General features: G+C 36.8%; 1 pseudogene; it reads left to right on the top strand.

The window, feature by feature from the left end:
- Positions 1-434: 434 nt before the first annotated feature.
- On the top strand, positions 435-7,267 carry LOC148005852 (transformer-2 protein homolog beta pseudogene; annotated as a pseudogene).
- Positions 7,268-14,621: the final 7,354 nt, after the last annotated feature.

Here is a 14,621-nt window from a genome sequence, read left to right on the forward strand (position 1 = left end):
TGGTATACAAATACAGTTTATAAAATGAATGTGATGGACCACATTTGATTAATGGTGGGGTGACCCTACCTTTAGAAAAACGATGGCATATGGCATATGTTCATTACTTATACTTTGGAATTAGCATGACCATGCTCTACAGTAGATATGAAATTACTATAAGTTCAGATAAATCACAAGACCATATGTCAAAATGAGAGGAATTATAAAAAGAAATGCGTACATGGATTTCATAAAATACTTAAAATAGAAAGGAGACTCCGGTTTCTTGTGGCATCACATAAGGACTAGGGTATACTTAAAAGAAGTGGGACATTGTGGGTAAAAAAAAAACAAGATCCTACTTGGAATTTAATTCTCAAGTAAACTAGAATATTTGATCCCATAAAACTATTTTGATGATGATGGTGGTGGTGGTGATAATGATGGTAACGATGATGATGATGCCGCCTTTCATGGGTTTTCACTTCTGCAAGGAAAAAGTAAGAACCTGCCAATACTATCTTCATAGATTTATTATAAAAGTTAATTTAATCACAAATCTTAAGTGTTCTGGATCTTCAATGTTCAGTAAATACTGATTATTTCAAAAAATAATTAAATGCCACAATGCTACAGGTTAACATAATGGCACATCAAATTTGGACCTGCTGGTTTCTCAGGGGTAGCTTGAAGCTATTTACACTACAAAGTAAGCTACAGAAGAAAAGAGGTAGGAAAGGTGAAGTAAGCACATTGATAAATAGTTCTAAGTGAAAGCAATTTTAGCTTGAGAACCCTTAGGCTGTGTTCTCTCTTTGGGTGACTGTCAAAACCCAGAGAAGTAGCCTCTTACAACAACAGACATAAAGACAAATTATCCTCTGGATAAGGTAAGACTTTCTTTAACTAAACTTGAAGTCGAGGTTGGTTAGCTTACTGTCAGAATAAATCGCATGAGAGCTTGAAAAATGTGAAGTAAATGGTATGCTACGTTGCACACTTGTGTATATGTATAAGAGTAGGCAAATAAAACCATGCACATGTGTGCATAGCTCAAGTAAAACAGGTTTCTTTTTGGAAAATAAATCATGCCTGTCTTCATCTTTTAGTATTTATTAAGTCAGTCAGACACTTTTCCAACTCACTTCATTCTCCATTGCCCATTTATCCCATTTGCTAAAACCTCAGGGGAATCTACAGAGAGCACCCACCAGTGGTGCTGATCATGCCTAGGGCTTCACAACTATCTATTAAGAATTTGATGGCATAAGCTCCTTTCAGACCTGTTATGAGCACACTTTTTTTTCCTTCTGATGACTTCTGGTGGCTACTGGCTTGAACAAACAGCTTAAGTGGAGCATTAGACAATTTGTGAGATTTAAATTTGGAGCAATAAAGAAAATAAAAGAAGCCAAAACATAAACAAAGCAGAAATTCAACTAGTTCTGAGTTTAATGGAATAGGAGTAGTTTTTAGCATGCACTGTAGCAGTTTATCAAACCAATTAGTATTTTTCTATTTGCAAAAACTATTTGAGTTTTGTGGTGTTTTCTTCACAGGACATAAACTAACCTTAAGAAAGAAACAATAACTCCAAGTCTCTGTTGTTCCCATCCCATAATAGGCATTCATCAAATGCAAAAAAAAAAAAAACACTCTAACAAACAAAAAACAGAAACCTGATTCTCCTATCTAGTACCTCTACTATTTATTGTGACTTAAATCACCCTCTCCATACATAATATCACTCATTTTGAGACTCACCTTCTATTCTTCAAATTTGAGAGACAAAAAGAAAGCCATTCACCGGAGTGCCTTTGGAAGTCATTGCCTGTTCAAAACTAGAGCCCTATAAAATCTACATCATAGTCAAGAAGTCCTTGATTTCCCTGTTTCAAACTCGGTCCTATGCTCCATACAAGTGCTTGTTAAATTAACCAGGTTTAATGAAAATTGATTAGGAACACTAGTAAATAGTTACGTGACTTGAATATTCATACTCAATAGCAGAATGGACACTAAATAATAAACTGAGATCATAAGAGTGAAAAAAAGGGGCCAGAATCTAAAATCCCAAAAGGAACATGATCAGAGTCCACTATCGTTATTAAGGTTGTTGATTGTAAAGTTCTCAGGAATAATTTCTCACATTAACATTAACAGTTGTTAGTTAACATACTATGGTTTAATAAGAATTGTGACAGACAATGCTACTCTTAAGTTTTGGTTTTGTGGTGGTGATTGTGGAGTCTGCGCGGATGTGTCAAAAACCTACAACAGACTAAAATAGTTGATAGAGAAAGATACATACAGATATATAAAAATATTTTTGAAACATCTCATAGAAACTTTATTTGATGAGGAATCATGGATAAAGCAAGTGCTGTGGCCACCACGGTGGGAAGCAGTGAACGGAAAGAGTGATTTAGATCCTGTTCACATAAATGAGAGGAGACAAGCCTGCTAGATGTGCGACAGCCTTTCCCCAAAGTTTAGACAAGCCAAAGATGTTTCTTTTCTCTATGTCAGTCTCTGCAGCCTGCAGATGAGTATTTCGTAGAGGAATAATTCAAAGTGAAAGAAGCCATCGGTAACACAGCAACAGTCATCAAGCAGTCCTTAAGCCATTTGATCTCACTGAAGCATCCATATGCCTTATCTGTTCTTTTGCAGACAAATTCCACACATCCAATTGGATTTAAATCTTTCTTTTCACTCTCCATTCTTCAGTTCCTAGATCCTGAAAGGATTATCTAGCACTGGGGGAAACACTAGCATAAGCTGTAAAATAAACTTTTTCCTAGTGTGCATCAGTTCAGAAGTCAGAGTCTGATTAGCCCACAATCAGAAGTCCACATCCATGAATGCCGAGTGTATGTTAAGGAAATTTTAATCAATTGCCTTCTCTTTTACAAAAAAATCTGAATTTACTAACATTATGTAATTTATTTGAATTTATATTTTATTTGTTTGCTAAGTCTATCAAGTGAAGAAACTGATGTTGATTCTTAGTTTGTTGGGGAAAATTTGAATTTCTAGTTCTGTTGTATAAACATTTGGTTCACATCATGAAAATCAAACATGGTATCTTAAAATGTTTCGAATTATAGAAGAAAACAATGAATAAAATTGTCAGATACATTTTAATGTTATAACATATACTCTGTTTTAATCCATATTCACATGGGCTTCTTACCTATTTCAAATGAGCTTTTCTGGTTCAGTGAAATCGCTTTCTGTTTGGTTCTGAGACAAGTTGTTAATGCCTTACCATACTCTCAGGAAATCATATTCAGCACCATGGGCAGAGCAGACCTGCTCCTTTCTGAACTACAGCTGTTTCTTGAATTATTTTTTCCTCCACTCAAGCATCCAGACACATGTCTCTCTCTTAATTACAGAAGGAACTGTTACAAGACATCTTGAATTTTAACATCTGGTTTTAAAATGAGAAAAATGCACTAAAAATCAAATGATGAGAAATCTTAAGCACGTCTGAATGTTCAAAAATTAATATTTCTGATATTACATAGACACTTAGTTCTAGACATTCACACTATACAGAGGGGAAAAATAACAAAGGTGTTGTAATTGACCAATGATCTACAAATAGGAGATATTGGAGTAGTAATGCTGACAGTTATCAATGGGTCAAGATGAAACTAGGTGTTGCCATGTTAAAAATATTGAGGCTCATTTAAGGAAGTTTCATTTATGAGTCTTTGAGGAATATTGTATTTTGAATTTAAAAAAGCAATCACAGTGATATTTCAAAAGCAATAAGACCAAACTTCTGACCAGCTCTTCATTTTGAGAGGAGAAGAGAAAGATAGACAAGTACATTTCTTTATGAAAGTGTCAAACATTTATTAAATACGTACTGCATTTTAAAATCACTGAATGGGTAATAAGTCTACAGGAGTTGCCAATACAGACTTTATAGGAAATTATAGCTGCTGGAAAATGCAGATGATTATATTGATCAAATGCCAGAAATGTGATATGGAAAGTTTCAGATATTGCATATCTTTTTGTTTGCATTGCATACATAATAGATAATGCAACTTGCTTTACTGAGTTTTGTAATACTCATCTGTACAAATGGGTAACTTCCTATTGTCGCATTGTGTGTGTGTGTGTGTGTGTGTGTGAGTGTGTGTGTGTGTGTATGTGTGTGTGTGAATTTGGTAATATGGATTTTGAAAAGGCCATCACACTGTTATTTGAAATGCAATAACAGTAAAAGCAAAGTTTTGACCACCTCTCCATTTTTGGAGGAGTCAGGAAAGACATAGCAATTTACATTTCTTTATGAATGTGTCAATATGCATATACATATACATATGCACATATATTATATACACAATATAATTTATTATATATAAATGTTTTTTCTATAAAATACAATTTTTGCTGTTGAAGAGATGAGTTAGTTAGATTGCCTGAGGATCTCTGCTCAGTTCTCAGCATTTAAATAGTAACTCAAAATCACCATTACCTACAGTTCTGGGCCATATGTAACTTTCTTCTGACCTCATAGGTCACCAGACATACATGTGGTAAACATACATAGTTCCAGGCAAACCACTCCTGTACATATACTAACAGGGTGTAGAGGCTGAAGATATGGCTTAACAGCAAAAAGTACGCACTGCTCTTCCAGAGGACCCAAGTATGTTTCCCAGACCTGAATCAACTTGAAGACACTCACCTCTAAGCTAGTTCCAGGTATATCCAATTCCTCTAGCCTCTGAGGGAACTTGTTACAGACACACACACACACACACATACACACACACACACACACACACACACACACACACACACACACACACACACACCAGAAAGCACACACACAATTAAAATTAATAAACTAAATCTTTAAAAATAAAGTACCTTTAAAGGAGAATACTACTTCTATTAAGAACATTATTGATTCACTTTTAATACATATTTATTGCTTTATTTATGTTAGTAATAATTGTCTGAAAAAACAAGAAAGAGACACATATTTAATTGAATAATGAACTATTGTAAACTCTTTAAAAATCAGTTCAGTAATTCAGATTACTTTTGTTTTCAATGAAGTACATACTAATTCTTATTCAATTTATTTTAGTATTAATTTAATTTTATTCTGGATCAATGCATTATATAGCCTAGGCTAGCCACAAGCTTGATATATAGTTTAGAATATGCTTCAACTTCTGATCCTTGTCTCCCACTTCCTGAATTCTGATATCATAGATATGCTGTAGCAATTCTAATTTGTGCAGGAATCTGAATCCAGGCCATTCAGCATAAACTCTATTAACTGAACTACGGTCATATCTCCTGATGTATAAAATATAATAGTTCAAAGGAACACTATGCCTTTTTAAGTATATGATAATGACACGATTAGTCTGCCCACTATTAACAATGTCTAATGCTGCATCAGTTTGTTTAAATTTATAAAATCATTACAACTTGTGAGGCATATGTTCTTTCCTTCTGTACACAGGAGACTTATAAACTGAATCTTAGAGGGTTTATAAAATCTGTGCAGAAAGACAAGCAGCTGCTGATTATCAGGCAATTTAGACTTCTATAGCCAAATATTTTAGATTGTGTGTGTTTGAAACAATAGAGTTCTAGCTGTCATGGTTGCAGAAGATGACAAATCCAACCTCAGGGTACTGAAAGACAGTATTTGATGAGATCTGGCTATTTCCAAGATGACACCTTGTTTTCAAGATGACATCTATATACACTGGAGGAAAAGAGATTAAGGGTATGAACTCCCTCCTTCATGCCCTTTTTATAAGGGCACTTGTCCCATTCATGAGGGCAGAGCACTCAGCATAATCACCTCCTAAAGGCCATGCATCCTATTACCATAGCCTTTGTGTTCAAGTTCTAACATGAATTTTAAAAGGATATATACATTCAACCATGGTGGTATTTCTGTGTATCTCTTTTAATCTTTGTTATTAAGGCTATCTGAGTCCTTTTATATTCCTAGTAGATTAAAATGAACATTCAGAGAATCTTTTTAGATTTTATTTAAAATAAATTCTTTCTTATACATACATCAAGACCACAGTCTCTCTTTTTTGCTTCCCCAACCTCACCCCATCTACGCTTTCTCCAAGATCCACTCAGTGTCTCTTTTATTCAGAAAAGAGCAGGCCTTCAAGAGACAATAAACAAAAAAGACAAAACAAGATAGAGTAAGACAGGTAAAACCCTAAAAATCCATCCTGGAACAAGCAACTCAGTGGAGAAAAGGATTCCCAACAGCAGGAAAATGAGTGAGAGACTTTACTGCTTGAAATCCCAGTGGTGTAACATCCAGTAGCTTTAGGCCTGTGCGAAAGTGATGTGGAGCTTGTTGGCTTTGAGCTACTCTCATAGTGTGGTGTCCTGAGGCTGCAGTGGATCCTCTTTAAGGCGACAGTGAAGGGCAGATCTACAGTGAGCAAGAATTGCTCGTTCTTCTTCCCGAAGTGGAAGTGCTCATGGATCAGGGAAATCTGCACAGCATATACCTGTAAGGTCTCTGTTCAAGGAAAATTAAGGCGTTCTAGGTTAAAGTGAAGATCCAGATCTGAATCTAGATCCAGATCCAGGAGAAGATCTAGAAGGCATTATACAAAATCATGATCACGATCTGGCTCTTGTAGACAATGCAGGAGCAGGCCTTACAGCTGAGATTATCACAAACACCACAGCAGTAACCATTCTCCCACGTCTACTCGAAGGCATCATGTGGGAACCAGGAAATCCTGACCCCCAACTATTGTCTTGGAGTGTTTGGATTGAGCTTGTACACCACAGAAAGACATCTACGACAACTGTTCTCTAAATATTTTCCCATTGCTGATGTGTTTATTGCGTATGACCAGCAATCTAAATGGTCAAGAGGATTTGTCTTTGTATATTTTGAAAATATAGATGATGCAAGGAAGCTAAAGAACGTGCCAATGGATTGGAGCTTGATGGACATTGAATTAGAGTCGATTTCTCTATAACTAAAAGGCCACATACCCCAACACCAGGAACTTATATGGGAAGACCCACTTGTGGCAGTTCACGATGCTCGGACTATTATGACAGAGGATATGATCAGAGTTATGATGACCGGGACTATTATAACATAGGAGGTAGTGAAGGAGGAGGTGGATGGAGAGCAGCTCAAGACAGGGATCTAATTGGCAGAAGGCAGTCAACTTCTCCTTACTACAGTGGTGGATGGTACAGGTCTCCTTCTTGATCATGAGCCTATACATCTTGTCACTATTAAAGCATGAAGTCAAAGACTTTCTGAAACCTGCCATAGAGCTGCGATATTGTTTGTAGATGATATTGTCTCCTGTTTAAAAAGTTAACATTGCCTAGTAAAGCTAGGTGACTTTTACACCTTCCATGATGACTAATTTTGGTGGAGTTAAAATGCTGTTTTCATTCTTCATTTGTGTAGTTTGGGGCTTTGCTCAAAGTTAAGTGTTTTCAGAAAAGTATGTTTTGCATGTATTTTTTTACAGTTGAAATTTTGAATGCTGAGAAATTTCAAATATACAAAACTTCATTTAAAATGCTTTTTTCTACTGAATCCACTGAATGCAGGGTATTCTGAAGGTCAAAGCCTGTAAAATGTTACCGGATGGCAAAAAGTAACAACAAAGTTTGATTTATAAAAATATAAGGAAACCCCATAAAACACTAAGCTAACAGTCATAACACATATACAGAGAACCTGGGACATACCAAGAATCTGAATAGACTAGGCTTTTGACTATTTGCGAACCCATGAGTCCTGTTAGTTGATTCAGTGGGCTGTGTTCTCCAGGGATTCTCCATCTTCTCTTGGTCCTATAATCATTTTTTCTTTCTTCCTAGGTGTTCTCTGAGCTTCAAGAGGAGAGATCCTATGAGGGTCTCCAAATTAGACTGTCTATCTGCATAATGTCTGGTTGTGGATCTTTGCATCTACTTCCATTTACTATGGAGGAAGCCTTTATAATGACAACTGGAAAAGATACCCATTTATAGGTATAGGAAAACATCAGGAATCTTGATACTGAATTTAATTTTTATTTTAATTTAACTTTATTTTATTCTTGGCAGTTTTGTTTGGCTCTACTTTAGATATCAGATCTATCCTGTCTACAGTTTTTGGCGTCTCTGGATGGCCTTTCGTTCAGTTTCTGTTCCACACTTGGTCTTCATATTTCCTGTTGTGAGCATTTTTGTTCCCTCTTTTAAGAAGTACTGAAGTATCCTCACTTTGGTCTTCCTCCCTCTTGAGCTTCATGTTGTCTGTGAATTTTATCTTTGGTACCCAAAACTTTTGGGCTAATATTTGCTTATCAGTGAGTGTATGCCGTGCATGTACTTTTGTGATTGGGTTACCTCACTCAGGATGATATTTTCTACTTCTGCCTATTTGCCTAAGAATTTTATCAGTTCATAAATTTAACTAAGGCTTAATATTGCTGCAGCATAATTTGTGAATTATACAATTAATAACAGGAACCAACCATATTATATCATATAGAATATATGATTTGTTCCCACATCTTTTTGTTCTGCCTATTTTATTTCTCCTCTCACAGAGCACTTAACACCGTGGACACTTTCAGTAAAAGAAATAAAATAATATAATATTGCCTAGATATAGCACCCAAAGTGAAATACTTGGATATGTAACACAAACATATGCACATCATTTATTTCTGGGAAATGACAGAATTCTGAGGAGATAAAGCAAAGGACTTAATATGTAGAAAGACACAGTATTTATATGAATTACATAATCAAATCCTGTCAGATTTTTCAACTGTGACTTTTAGATTCACTACAATTACTTTGAACACCCAAGCAGAGGGGAAACCACTAAAGGAGATAATATATGAAATGGAAAGAAGTAAAATATAAAATAAAAAATTTGAGATGTTTAATAAACTAGAGTAAACTACCAGAAAGGAAGGAAGGAAGGAAGTAGAGAAAGAAAGAAAGAAAGAAAGAAAGAAAGAAAGAAAGAAAGAAAGAAAGAAAGGGAGAAAGAAAGGAAGAAAGAAAGGAAGGAAATCCAAACACTTCTTTATTGGGAGTTCTAAAAGGATCACATGTTTGTGTGAGGATGCAAAAGAGTCATTATTACAACACTGTGTTCATGGTTGGATAACATTATTAATTACTTTTCTTCCATAGCACCTGGAAATTACATTTTAGCACTATGAAACCTAACCTGTAAGAAATATGATTGAAGGTTTGGTTTGATCTATATTCTGTGATCAAAGTGTAGTGTCTTCCAGAAGAGAGTCCTAATATCAACTTTTTTTTTTTTGTAACTTGAGTATTTCTTATATACATTTCAAGTGTTATTCCCTTTCCCGGTTTCCGGGCAAACATCCCCCCCCTCCCCTTCCTTATGAGTATTTCCCTCCCAGCCCTCCCCCCATTGCCACCCTCCCCCCAACAGTCTAGTTCACTGGGGGTTCAGTCTTAGCAGGACCCAGGGCTTCCCCTTCCACTGGTGCTCTTACTAGGATATTCATTGCTACCTATGAGGTCAGAGTCCAGGGTCAGTCCATGCATAGTCTTTAGGTAGGGGCTTAGTCCCTGGAGCTCTGGTTGCTTGGTATTGTTGTATATATGGGGTCTCGAGCCCCTTCAAGCTCTTCCAGTTCTTTCTCTGATTCCTTCAACGGTGGTCCCATTCTCAGTTCAGTGGTTTGCTGCTGGCAATCGCCTCTGTATTTGCTGTATTCTGGCTGTGTCTCTCAGGAGCGATCTACATCCGGCTCCTGTCGGTCTGCACTTCTTTGCTTCATCCATCTTGTCTAATTGGGTGGCTGTATATGTACGGGCCACATGTGGGGCAGGCTCTGAATGGGTGTTCCTTCAGTCTCTGTTTTAATCTTTGCCTTTCTCTTCCCTGCCAAGAATATTCTTGTTCCCCTTTTAAAGAAGGAGTGAAGCATTCACATTTTGATCATCCGTCTTGAGTTTCATTTGTTCTAGGCATCTAGGGTAATTCAAGCATTTGGGCTAATAGCCACTTATCAATGAGTGCATACCATGTATGTCTTTCTGTGATTGGGTTAGCTCACTCAGAATGATATTTTCCAGTTCCAACCATTTGCCTACGAATTTCATAAAGTCGTCGTTTTTGATAGCTGAGTAATAATCCATTGTGTAGATGTACCACATTTTCTGTATTCATTCTTCTGTTGAAGGGCATCTGGGTTCTTTCCAGCTTCTGGCTATTATGAATAAGGTGCGATGAACATAGTGGAGCACGTGTCTTTTTTATATGTTGGGGCATCTTTTGGGTATATGCCCAAGAGAGGTATAGCAGTTCAATGTCGAATTTTCTGAGGAACCTCCAGACTGATTTCCAGAATGGTTGTACCAGGCTGCAATCCCACCAACAATGGAGGAGTGTTCCTCTTTCTCCACATCCTCGCCAGCATCTGCTGTCACCTGAGTTTTTGATCTTAGCCATTCTCACTGGTGTGAGGTGAAATCTCAGGGTTGTTTTGATTTGCATTTCCCTTATGACTAAAGATGTTGAACATTTCTTTAGGTGTTTCTCAGCCATTCGGCATTCCTCAGCTGTGAATTCTTTGTTTAGCTCTGAACCCCATTTTTAATAGGGTTATTTGTTTCCCTGCGGTCTAACTTCTTGAGTTCTTTGTATATTTTGGATATAAGGCCTCTATCTGTTGTAGGATTGGTAAAGATCTTTTCCCAATCTGTTGGTTGCCGTTTTGTCCTAACCACAGTGTCCTTTGCCTTACAGAAGCTTTGCAGTTTTATGAGATCCCATTTGTCGATTCTTGATCTTAGAGCATTGGTGTTTTGTTCAGGAAATTTTTTCCAGTGCCTATGTGTTCCAGATGCTTCCCTAGTTTTTCTTCTATTAGTTTGAGTGTGTCTGGTTTGATGTGGAGGTCCTTGATCCACTTGGACTTAAGCTTTGTACAGGGTGATAAGCATGGATCGATCTGCATTCTTCTACATATTGACTTCCAGTTGAACCAGCACCATTTGCTGAAAATGCTATCTTTTTTCCATTGGATGGTTTTGGCTCCTTTGTCAAAAATCATGTGACCATAGGTGTGTGGATTCATTTCTTGGTCTTCAATTCTGTTCCATTGGTCTATCTGTCTGTCTCTGTACCAATACCATGCAGTTTTTATCACTATTGGTCTGTAATACTGCTTGAGTTCAGGGATAGTGATTCCCCCTGAAGTCCTTTTATTGTTGAGGATAGATTAGCTATCCTGGGTTTTTTGTTATTCCAGATGAATTTGCAAATTGTTCTGTCTAACTCTTTGAAGAATTGGATTGGTATTTTGATGGGGATTGCATTGAATCTGTAGATCGCTTTTGGTAAAATGGCCATTTTTACTATATTAATCCTGCCAATCCATGAGCACGGGAGATCTTTCCATCTTCTGAGGTCTTCTTCAATTTCTTTCCTCAGTGTCTTGAAGTTCTTATTGTACAGATCTTTTACTTGCTTGGTTAAAGTCACACCGAGGTACTTTATATTATTTGGGTCTATTATGAAGGGTGTCGTTTCCCTAATTTCTTTCTCGGCTTGTTTCTCTTTTGTGTAGAGGAAGGCTACTGATTTATTTGAGTTAATTTTATACCCAGCCACTTTGCTGAAGTTGTTTATCAGCTTTAGTAGTTCTCTGGTGGAACTTTTGGGATCACTTAAATATACTATCATATCATCTGCAAATAGTGATATGTTGACTTCTTCTTTTCCGATCTGTATCCCCTTCACCTCCTTTTATTGTCTGATTGCTCTGGCTAGAACTTCAAGAAATATATTGAATAGGTATGGAGAGAGTGGGCAGCCTTGTCTAGACCCTGATTTTAGTGGGATTGCTTCAAGTTTCTCTCCATTTAGTTTAATGTTAGCAACTGCTTTGCTGTATATGGTTTTTACTATGTTTAGGAATGGGCCTTGAATTCCTATTCTTTCCAGGACTTTTATCATGAAGGGGTGTTGAATTTTGTCAAATGCTTTCTCAGCATCTAATGAAATGATCATGTGGTTTTGTTCTTTCAGTTTGTTTATATAATGGATCAAGTTGATGGTTTTCCGTATATTAAACCATCCCTGCATGCCTGGGATGAAGCCTACTTGATCATGGGGGATGATTGTTTTGATGTGCTCTTGGATTTGGTTTACCAGAATTTTATTGAGTATTTTTGCGTCGATATGCATAAGGGAAATTGGTCTGAAGTTCTCTTTCTTTGTTGTGTCTTTGTGTGGTTTAGGTATAAGAGTAATTGTGACTTCATAGAAGGATTTCGGTAGTGCTCCATCTGTTTCAATTTTGTGGAATATTTTGGATAATATTGGTATGAGGTCTTCTATGAAGGTCTGATAGAATTCTGCACTAAACCCGTCTGGACTTGGGCTCTTTTTGGTTGGGAGACCTTTAATGACTGCTTCTATTTCCTTAGGAGTTATGGAGTTGTTTAACTGGTTTATCTGCTCCTGATTTAACATCGGTACCTGGTATCTGTCTAGGAAATTGTCCATTTCCTGCAGATTTTCAAGTTTTGTTGAATATAGGCTTTTATAGTAAGATCTGATGATTTTTTGAATTTCCTCTGAATATGTAGTTATGTCTCCCTTTTCATTTCTGATTTTGTTAATTTGGACACACTCTCTGTGTCCTCTCGTTAGTCTGGCTAAGGGTTTATCTATCTTGTTGATTATCTCAAAGAACAAACTTTTGGTTCTATTGAATGTTTCTATGGTCCTTTTTGTTTCTACTTGGTTAATTTCAGCTCTGAGTTTGATTATTTCCTGACTTCTACTCCTCCTGGGTGTATTTGCTTCTTTTTGTTCTAGAGCTTTTAGGTGTGCTGTCAAGCTACTGACATATGCTCTTTCCTGTTTCTTTCTGCAGGCACTCAGCGCTATGAATTTTCCTCTTAGCACAGCTTTCATTGTGTCCCATAAGTTTGGGTATTTTGTACCTTCATTTTCATTAAATTCTACAAAGTCTTTAATTTCTTTCTTTATTTCTTCCTTGAACAGGTTATCATTGAGTAGAGCTTTGTTCAATTTCCACGTATATGTGGGCATTCTTCCCTTATTGTTATTGAAGACTAGTTTTAGGCCGTGGTGGTCCGATAGCACGCATGGGATTATTTCTATCTTTCTGTACCTGTTGAGTCCCGTTTTTTGACCAATTATATGGTCAATTTTGGAGAAAGTACCATGAGGAGCTGAGAAGAAGGTATATCCTTTTGCTTTAGGATAGAATGTTCTAGAAATATCTGTTAAGTCCATTTGGCTCATGACTTCTCTTAGTTTTTCTACGTCTCTGTTTAATTTCTGTTTCCATGATCTGTCCATTGATGAGAGTGGGGTGTTGAAATCTCCTACTATTATTGTGTGAGGTGCAATGTGTGTTTTGAGCTTTAGTAAGGTTTCTTTTACGTATGTAGGTGCCCTTGTTTTTGGGGCATAGATATTTAGGATTGAGAGTTCATCTTGGTGGATTTTTCTTTGATGAATATGAAGTGTCCATCCTTACCTTTTTTGATGACTTTTAATCGAAAATTGATTTTATTTGATATTAGAATGGCTACTCCAGCTTGCTTCTTCTGACCATTTGCTTGGAAAGTTGTTTTCCAGCCTTTCACTCTGAGGTAGTGTCTGTCTTTGTCTCTGAGGTGTGTTTCCTTAGGCAGCAGAATGCAGGGTCCTCGTTGCGTATCCAGTTTGTTAATCTATGTCTTTTTATTGGGGAGTTCAGGACAGTGATGTTGAGAGATATTAAGGAATAGTGATTATTGCTTCCTGTTATATTCATATTTGGATGTGAAGTTATGTTTGTGTGCTTTTCTTCTCTTTGTTTTGTTGCCAAGACGATTAGTTTCTTGCTTCTTCTAGGGTATAGCTTGCCTTCTTATGTTGGGCTTTAATATTTATTATCCTTTGTAGTGCTGGATTTGTAGAAAGATATTGTGTAAATTTGGTTTTGTCATGGAATATCTTGGTTTCTCCATCTATGTTAATTGAGAGTTTTGCAGGATACAGTAACCTGGGCTGGCATTGGTGTTCTCTTAGGGTCTGTATGACATCAGTCCAGGATCTTCTGGCCTTCATAGTTTCTGGCGAAAAGTCCTGTGTGATTCTGATAGGTCTGCCTTTACATGTTACTTGACCTTTTTGCCTTACTGCTTTTAATATTCTTTCTTTATTTTGTGCGTTTGGTGTTTTGACTATTATTTGACAGGAGGTGTTTCTTTTCTGGTCCAATCTATTTGGGGTTCTGTAGGCTTCTTGTATGCCTATGGGTATCTCTTTTTTTAGGTTAGGGAAGTTTTCTTCTATGATTTTGTTGAAGATATTTACTGGTCCTTTGAGCTGGGAGTCTTCGCTCTCTTCTATACCTATTATCCTTAGGTTTGATCTTCTCATTGAGTCCTGGATTTCCTGTATGTTTTGGACCAGTAGCTTTTTCTGCTTTACATTATCTTTGACAGTTGAGTCAATGATTTCTATGGAATCTTCTGCTCCTGAGATTCTCTCTTCCATCTCCTGTATTCTGTTGGGGAAGCTTGTATCTACAGCTCCTTGTCTCTTCTTTTGGTTTTCTATATCCAGGGTT

The sequence above is a fragment of the Rattus norvegicus genome, chromosome 5 (assembly GCF_021556685.1).
Source record: "Rattus norvegicus strain SHRSP/BbbUtx chromosome 5, alternate assembly SHRSP_T2T, whole genome shotgun sequence".
NCBI classification, from domain to species: Eukaryota; Metazoa; Chordata; class Mammalia; order Rodentia; family Muridae; genus Rattus; species Rattus norvegicus.